Consider the following 9,999-nt stretch of genomic DNA (forward strand, 5'->3'; position numbering starts at 1 on the left):
GTCACTATGATAAATACATAATCGAGTAACATAGTTGTTTAGAATAATTATCAAGTATTATATACTGCATACAGTTGTATGTGCTACATGTGAAAACTGGCAGCGGAATAGGTTTGTTTACGCCAGCATCAGCACGAACACGTGAGACATCGCGTTATGACGTTATGACGGTTAAGACGTCACTACGCGATTGGAATTTTTCAGGTCCGTTATAATCTTATGGGACAGTGTCGTATACGCGGTCCGTCGTCGACCCAAATGTGGTTATGTGACGCGTGAATATGGCTGTGTTAGAAATGTCCACTTGTTTACTCACTACATAGGATTCACTACATAGAACACTCACCAGGGGATAAGTGCAGACAGCGGTTCATACATTTCGGACTCTGCGAGGGTGACGCTGCTACATAATTATGAGCCGGATATTCATAATCTCTGTCGCATAAACAAATACCAGAATATTCCATCTAGCGTTAAACGATGATAAAACTTTTTTTTTTTTTATCGTATTTTCTCTGTAATATTTGTACTTCTTGTTAGCATCGTGACAGGTAAAACATAATAGACCATAGACACCAAGGTTGGGTTTTTTGGATAGGTACGTGTTGTGACTGACATGTTTTCACAATGTTGAAATAAAAATAAAACTTTACAACATAAATCTGTGAACACATAGGCCTAACTTAATTTACAACATACTTTACTGTATTGTATTCACTAATGCAAGCATGATGGAGTCTGCAAATATCTAATAATATTGTGCATTAACGTTACTCATGTAAAGCAATAAAATACATTAAAATAACCATTTGTTTTTACAGCAGTGGTGGCCCTGCCAGTGTTGTAGCTCACATGCTGTAAGCCAGCTGCTTCACAACGGTTAAAAGTTTGGACGAAGCAAAGTTTCTCAAATACAGTTCAGACACTAACATGACAGGCTGCAATGCATGATGGTTTAAGTCGCACAATGTAAGGTACAACTATTGTACAGGTGTTTCTTGTATCAAGAATGCAAGGATTGTGTTTCTGCTCTTTACAAAACTGGTCTTGCTAGCTTGCCTCTCAAGAACGAACTTGTGGTGCAATCAATCATAGGATTGGTTTCCCTTCGTACTTCTGTTCTTGGTATTGGAACTGGTCTTCAGCAATGGAATATGACATAAAATGGGTACACAAGAACACAAGTATGGTCGAGTAAGCTCATTGAAAAACTCCCTACATTTTGCGATGCCTTGCTCTGATTTACGGCTGAGAATTCAAACAGCACTACAAAAACAGCCAACTCCCTATATAGTACAATATATAGTGTGGAGGAGGACATTGCGAACACAACTTATATATCTACAAATTGGCTTCATAAAAATGAAATTCCTCTTCAGATTTCTTTCAGTTAGTGAAAGCAGATGCTAATGTAGGTCTTTCCTAAAAGCAAAGTGACAGAATATGAATGTTCATAAAGCGGAGGATACCTGTATATACAAATCCACCGACGCACAGACACGTGCACACACAGACACACACAGACACACACACACACACACATACACACACAGACACACACACACAGACACACACATACACACACAGACACACACATGCACACACAGACACACACAGACACACACAGACACACACATACACACACAGACACACACATACACACACAGACACACACAATCCATGATGGTCTACATTACGGAAAACAGGTCTACTCTCCTTCCCTGTCCTTCCATACTACCACAGAAACAATCGCAGCCCTACTATCAAAATAAGGTTCACCCTAAATTCCATGTGTTGTCCAATTCCAATCCACGTTTCAAAGCCCACAGTGGATCCAGGGTTGAGGTCAGATTTATAATTGAACCTCACTGGGCTCTCATAATGTAGTTGCCCCCTCCTTTCCCATCTATCGGACACATCAGCGATGTGTGTCACGGGGAATCTCGCTACTGATGGGGGGCAGGAGGGCGGATCAGGGAGCCCCGTGCTCCCCAGCAGGGGCGGCCCGTCACGGCTCTTGCAGGCCTGCCAGTCAGCTGCCGCTCCCCTCTGCCAGCCTCCCATCCGCTTGTTAGAGCTCTATTTTTGCACTAACTACTCACATTCCCCCTTTCTCTCTCTGGAAGTAAGCATTCACAGATGACCCCTTGCTAATGTCTAGAGTTCCGCCATTTCTAGGCGTCGACTGAACATCTCACATGGGTAACTGTACGCGCGACATATTACATTAACATTCTTATTTATTTAGCAGATGATTTTAACCAAAGCGACATACATGTTATTTTTCAAAAAGCACACAGTCAATAGGTCTTACAGTCCTTGGATCAATTGGGAATGGAGGACCTTGGTCAAGGACCTAAAGGTAGCATCATTCTTTAGGATTTGAACCAACAACCTTCTGATCACATTAATTCATTTATTGAGCTTCATGACTCGTAGACCGGTGTTCCAGTGGGTGTGGTTTGGGCATCTGGTGGGTTGGTGGGCAACAGTGCAATGCCAGTGTGGCCAAGCAAGCAGTTCCTGGCTTTGAATGGGGGTGGTAAAATAAACAGTAGGGGGTCCAGATTGAGGGCACCGTTGGTATAGCTTAGGGGGCCCTTATTCTGACACGTTAAAAGGAGCCGTTCTGGGTCATTGCAGTGACAGTGAAATAAGCAACACCCAACGACAGGTACCCTCAACTGGGGGCATATACAGGGGTGGGGCCATAGGGCCACTGGCCTCACTGAAAGCAGATTTGCCCCCTCCCCTGTCCATCCATCCATCCACCTATCCATCCATCCATCTTATATACCCACTTGTCCTGTGCAGAGTCATGAGGGTCTATGGCCTCCCCAGAAGCTATGGGCACAGGAGAATAAAACAAGATGGAGCACCAATTAAAAACATATCATTGGCTAATGATAAGGACGGGCCATCTGTATGAATTATGGACCCTCTTATGACCTCCGCCCTCTCCACTTTATGAATTCCTAGAATTGCCCCTGCCCGATTCTGGAACGGTAGCATGCCCCCTCAGTGACCCCCCTCCGCCCCCCCCCCCGCTATCGCCATGCAGGTGTGCCATTGGCATCGTTAATAAGAGCAGGTCTTACGTAACCTGCACACGGCCCGAGCTGCAGCTCAGACTTTCTCGTTCGTCAGTCTTTTATTTAGCGCCGTTGGTCGGAAAGTTTGGTGCAGGCGCAGGGTAAGCAGCGCTTCCAGGAAACGGCCGGCTGCGCGTGTCGGCGGGGCTGAAAAGCAGCGTGCAGGTGCTGCCTGCGATGACGCCTTAAAGCCCCCCCGCCGTATGCTAGTCGCACGGCAGCCATTCACGGAAGGCAATTAAAATCAACCCATCATTAAGCGCTTGGAGAGAAGCTCTGTGGGGACGAGGGGGGGGGGTGGTGGTACAGGATGCTCTCGGCTGAATGAAAGCCAATCACAGAGCATTGTGAGAGTCTGCGCTGCCCTGATGCGAACATACACGTTGCGGCACACACACAAGGGAAAATGTTTGCTGTGCCTCCCGCCTCCCATGAACAGCCCCGTCTCTGGGCTCTTTGATATCCCTGGAAACATACAAGTCCCGTTTTCCAAGATGGTGACCGCGCTTGCAGTGACAAAATCTGAGGCTGCATGTTTATTGGGACTTAAAGGTCATGACCCCAGAGGGGGTGGGGACATTGGAAGTAAACACCCCCCCCTCCCTGCTGACGGTGCTCCTGGGGATGCATATCCATTATACCTGTCGTTGCTTTTTATTCGATAAAACTTGCTAAACAAAGTGAGGCGGATTTCCTCTCTGAAAGGCCCACACAAAAAATTCTGGGACTCGTCACCTTGGTGCACCTGTAATTACGTCTACCCGTGTAATTAAGGTGGGGTGGATTCGGGAACACGGCCTATCATCGGAGCGTCTGACAGGAGAACGAGCGGCAGGGGTCTCCCTTGACCGTCGCTGGCTGCGTGGGGGCGTTCCCGTTACTTAAATACACACCATCAAAAGAAATGCTCATCACCTCCATCATCATCATCATGGAACAAAAGGCCACTGCGGGAAAAAAGAGGAGAGGCCCGTCATTCCAAGAGGTAATTAGCTCCGAAGTGGGAGATGTCTCCGGATCCGGCACAAGGTGCACGCTGGTGAGTCACTCGGCCTAGCTGTGCCGCAGCGGCGCACAGAAGGTGCGTTCAGCTGATTGACGCGATTCATTCTGCCTGACGAGTTGAGAAAAAAAAAAAACACATCTCCCACAAGCTGGAGGTGTGAAGTGGAGGGGGGGGGGAACCCGACCCCCGCAAAGCCGCTCACGTCGGACCTGAATTCCACCCTCGGGAGCCGGAAAAGCCCCATGGAATTGAGAACAGGACTTGCGGGGAAAACAAAAACAAAAGAAAACCTTTAAAGGCAAATCGGTTTTCAGGGCGATGGAGGGATTTTGGCGGCTTGGCGGCTGGTTTCCATGTCCTGAACCGCCCACGTGGAGCTCTTCATTTAGAGAGAGAGAGAGAGAAACAACGTGCATGCATTTTTACATAAAAAAGCAGACACATAAATACAGTGTGAATCCTGTAAGTCATGTTTCTGACGGCGATTTCACTGGTGCCGCTGCTTTGCGTTTGAGAAGGTGACAGCGTGTTGAGCTGTCTTTGTGTAGGACCTTCTGAGGCACAGCGGTGACGAGGGCCAAAAAAGAAGAGTGTTCCCCGGAGAAGATCCTGCAAGATTCCTGATCCCAAGGTTGTTCTGTTTATTTTTTTTCATGACCAGAAGGTTGCTGGTTCGAATCCCATTGCGGGCAAAGCCCCTGAGCATGGCCATTAACCCGCCAGTTGCTCCAGAGACTGTTAGACCCTGCTTTTGGATAAAAAAGACCTTCCAAATAAATAATAAATGCTAAAATGCCTCTGGGGTTTTGTGAGATTTTGTCACCCTGTGGGGAAGACGTTGAGCACCTGGACACCCACAGGTGTCACCCTGCAGATTCTGCTACCCGTACCGCTTCGCTGGGAGTGTAGCTGCTGCGGGGGACACTGCCGGGGATGACCTGGACCTGGACTGTCTGCTGCGAGATCTCAAGAGCTGTTACTTCTGTTTTTCTGCGTCAGACCAGAGGACAGACGCATCGAAACTCTGCTACCAGACCAGCTGACTTTTGCTACAAGATTGTGTTCTACCAGTGTGGTATTGTCGACATCCACCAAGAGGAGGGGGGGGGGCTGACTCGATCAAGGAGGCCGCATCTGTCATAGGGATGAGGCTGGACGCACTGGAGGCAGCCGTGGAGAGGAGCGTGCCATCCGAACGTGAGGCCTGTCCCCTCAATGGAGAGCTGAGAAGCAAGTTCAGGCCGAGAATCCCCAGGGTGCAAAGCAAGAGCTTCACATACTCCTGGGGAGCTCCTGCCTTTCGGCTGTTCGATGCCCCCTCTGCCGAGGGCTCCAGCACCACTCAGATGGCAGAAATTTCCGAAAACCCATTATCTCTGAGCTACAAGCCTAGTCTGTGCAAAAAATCCCCGCATTTTTGACTGCTGTGTACATCTCTCCCGTCACACGGCTGTTACATTACTAGTGTATATTACATGGTCACACACATTTTGCACCTTTTGCACCATTTTAAACTTATGTTGTGTTTTGTATTGTTTGCACTATTGATTGCACTATTGCACTAAGTACTATTCTGTCTCACTGCATTGTCTTTATCTTGCTTTGTTTGTGATTTCTGTAAATTCTGTATATACCGTAGATTTGTGTCCCATGCATGCATTCTGATTCCTATTGATTTGATTTTTTTAAATATTTATTTTTAGTATAGTCCTTGCTGCTGGACTATGAAAATTTCCCCCCTGAGATGAATGACGTGCCTGATCAATCAATCAATCAATCAATAAATCAATCAATCAATCACTGCGTGTTATCAGCCATTGTCTGACGTTCCCACCTTGTCAACCACTGCAATCCACTGCTTCTGTGCTGCGGATGGTTCTGGAATCTGGGCCCCAGTCCTTCTCTCTGTACACGCCACCCGACCCCCCTACCACCCTCCCCCCAGCCCACTCATTTTGAGTACCAGTGAAATGATTTCATCGCTTATGAATAGCTGAGCACCAAAGGAGGCTGCGAAAGACAATTTCATCTTCAGCTGCTTTCTGCATGCCTGTCGGGGTGGTGGGGGGGGGGGGCAGTCGAGGGAGTAAATAAATTAAAAGGTTGAAAGGGAAAATTAAATGGTGGCAGGGTTGAAACGGAGTGACATTGTTTGATCGGGGGGGGGGGGGGGGGTACCAGGATTGTAGCCCTACACTGGTCGAGATGCACCGGCGGGATTAGGAATCCCTCACTGAAGATCCTGGAACCAATTAGTGACCAATGCTAAGAACATTGACCACGACGTCTGTTGGAATTCCCTTTTTCTCTCCCTCCTTTTCCCAGGTTCATGCGCCATTCTGTAAAAACAACGTAATTACAGATCGCTGAGACGGCGTTGTGCATGGTGCTATATAAAAACAAGCTGAACTGAATTGAATAAGGTTCCTCTTGTTTACTGGTCTGGAGAAAAATACTTCAATAACCAAGCGTGTAGGTGGCGCTCGTGACAGCCCCCCTTATTTATCGTCTTAATCTGAGACGGGGGATGCTCTATCTCAGATGTGGAAGTTGAAGTTTCTGGATTAACGGAGCAGTGATTCATCGTGATGAGGCTCTCGGGCCAACGGGCACCTGTATGCTCCTACTGTCTGCTATGTTGCCAGGGTCATGAGAAAGGAGGTGTGTGTGTGTGTGTGGGGACTGGTAGCACCACTGGGGGTATATGACCTTTTTATGTGATCACCATCTGGACTGCAGTGCCGTACCAATGTGGTCGTGTTCATTCTGAGCCTCTCCCCCACCCATTATATAGGAATCATGGGGAAGTAAGTCTTGTCACGGTGGGGAGCTACAGTTCACCTGGCTCACGCGTTGGCCCTCACGTGACTACTGCCACCCCAGCTGTGACTCCTGCGATCGCTCCACACCTCCGGTCGCAGCGGTGGGTAAAGCCGGGCCATGCCGGGGACCAGGAGGGCCAGGCTGGGTGGTGGATGCACAAGGCAGTGGATCAAGCAGCAGAAATTAAAGTGACATTACCCATAATTCACATCCCAAATGGCTTCGAATAAAAAATAAATAAATAAAAGCGGAAATATTCAGTTTGATGCTTATGGTGTAAAGGTAGGCTTAATTGGTGATGAAGCTGCTTAATTGGTGATGAAGCTGCTTAATTGGTGATGAAATGGTACTTAACATTTCTGCAGTACATGGCTGTTCAGTCAGGCCATGGAAAGCGTGGCATTAATGTTGCCTGCAAACCCTCCACGGCTCGTGGGCCATCGGGAAAGAGAGGCAATTTGATTCTGCTCTCGCAGCAGCTCTTAAAGAATAAGCTAAGATCTATCAATTCTTCTCATTAACGGTAGACATCTTTCTGTCATCTCTGAAAACGCACTTTTCAGATTTCTATTGAGGGAGTTTGTAAACGTGGTTGATTAACAGCTCTGGGTGCAGTAAGAGCCTTTAAATAACAGTGTCATCATGTTGCTTTGGTGTATGATTACATGCCTTCATGCTGCCAAGAGACTCTTTATTGTTACTTAACAGGCGCAGAAGGAAATATTCTAATAATCAATATTCATTCAATCAGTCATTTTCCCAGCATTGCAAACACACCACATACACACACACACACACACAAAGGGCAATTCAGAGACAAAATGCCACACGCCTTGGGATTGGAAGTGACACACCCAGAGAATATTCTTGCAGGCAGAGTGAGAACACAACCCTACCTCACCACCCCTAACAGTTAATATCATTACAATAGGTCATTACAATATGACAGCATGTTTGTCATGGGGGAGAGATGACATTTACAAAGAAGCACAGACCCAGAGACACATTTTTCATCTCTTAAAATGAACTTTATTTCGTAATTTCTAGATACTCTCTATTTACAACATCTGTATTTTAAATAAGAAAAGTATGTGCTTTTTTCTACTACAATTCTGGAATGAGACCAGTGAAGGGGAGGTTGGTGACATGGGGGGTGTTGCAGCTCTGACGGGGGGGGGGGCGGACAATGGGGAGTGGGAATAATGAGCTTGGGAAAGGGCTGGAAAGGAAGCCGCTAAGAATTTTGGGTAAGGATAAAGAAAAACATCACCACTACCCATACTTCTCTTCTTGGTTATGGGGTAGGTTAAACAGCAGAGATAGATTTGCTAGACGAAAATGGTCTCCTGGATATAAAACTGATACTTCTATATAACATAGAAACAAATATTAAGTAGATATATTACTATATTCCAATAAATAATTGATAATTAATTCAATTAAATAAATAAAGTTATCAAAGTGGTATATTCCAGTAGATTCGCCATAACGGTGTACAGCAGATCAAACACTCGGATTTGGTCAGCTAATTGGCGGAGGTGGGGCCGCGAGCTGCGTGGGGGGAGAGGCCTTGTGGGAGCAGAAAGCATGTCACGGCGGGGGCCAGGTGGTGGGGGGGGGGGTGGTGGACACGCATTTTACATGTGCTGTCATGACTCCACAACACGTTCACCCATCCGAAACAGCTCCCGGCTGGCCACGTCTAAAACAAAAAATAATGAACAAACTGACACTTCTCCTGCAAGTCCCGCCAATGAGGTACTTCGTCGCGTGTTAGAAGCCCTTTGTGTGTGTGTGTGTGTGTGTACGTGTGTGAATTAGGTTTATATTACTTTGTGGGGACCAAATGTTTTTTTTGATGTTGTGGAGACCACAACACGAAAAAGTAAAAATGACAAAAATCTTATATTTTGTTTGGTTGCTTAAGGTTAAGGTCAGGGCTGGGTGGGGTTAAGGTTGTCATGTTGTGATTAGGGTTTTCCCCATAGAAATGAATGGAGAGTCCCCACAAAGATATAATTACTAACCTGTGTGTGTGTGTATGCCGTTGCTTCAGAAATCAAGAGCCCTTTGAGAGAACAGTCAGCTCTGTACAAAATAGTGCGGATTTTATGCCGTGCCGATATGACCCGCGCAGACCCACACAAACGCAAAAAAGTGGACACCCAGGGTGGGGGGGGGGGGGCGGTGCGGGATGGGGTGGGCACTGTGCTCTCTGATTATCTGCTGAGCACCAGGCTGAATTATCCATTCCAAGGATACATAGTTTTTTAACGCCTTTAATGAATAGTGCCAGGTGTTTTCAGCCAGTCAAACTCGTTAGGAGGAAGAGATGTGGAGATGGCGGTCATGTGCCCCCCCCCACCCCGTGTGGCATTCTTCGGCTCCCACACCTCCTGCTACAGCGACAGCTTCACAGTAAAACCAGAAAGGTCATCACTCCCGCTTTTCCCTGCGGCCCAGAGAGCATGCCGTAATGCCACAGCGCTTTCTGCTCTGATGGCTCCCCCTGCAGGCGCCCTGTGTATGTGGTGCACGGGGGGGGGGGGGGGGGGGGGGCAATTCCTGCATTTCTTTTCCCTGTTCTTGCACCATGTTTTCCTTTCCGGCTGCATGTTTCCATGATGTCTTTACACACATTGATTTTGGTTGGCAGTAGACTATGGCTTCCATAGTGGCTTGTCAAGGTCAGAGAGCAACGCCCACAATCCCCAGCACACTCGGTGTTACAGCAGCTTATTATCTTTTAGCCTGTGGCTAGGGGGTGTTGCCCTAGTATCTCTTCCCCCCTCCCCATTGTCCTTCATGGCATTATGGGAAACCGTGGCACTAGTGTGTAAAATGGCGAGACGGACGAGCGAGACGAGCCTTACGGTGGAATGTTGCGTATGGGAAGCGGGGTTAGGTTAAGTTGGGGAGGAGCTTAGGGGCGGGAGACGCCAACGGATTGGCCAACGCAGGTCACAGGCGCACAGTCGTGGTGGAAGGGTCTCCGCAACTCGCGGACCTTCGGGTGGACTGATATGAGGCTCGGGGTCACCCCTGAGCACAAGACTGCCTGAGTTTGGGGTAGAGTTC

The sequence above is a fragment of the Brienomyrus brachyistius genome, chromosome 22 (assembly GCF_023856365.1).
Source record: "Brienomyrus brachyistius isolate T26 chromosome 22, BBRACH_0.4, whole genome shotgun sequence".
Taxonomy (NCBI): Eukaryota; Metazoa; Chordata; class Actinopteri; order Osteoglossiformes; family Mormyridae; genus Brienomyrus; species Brienomyrus brachyistius.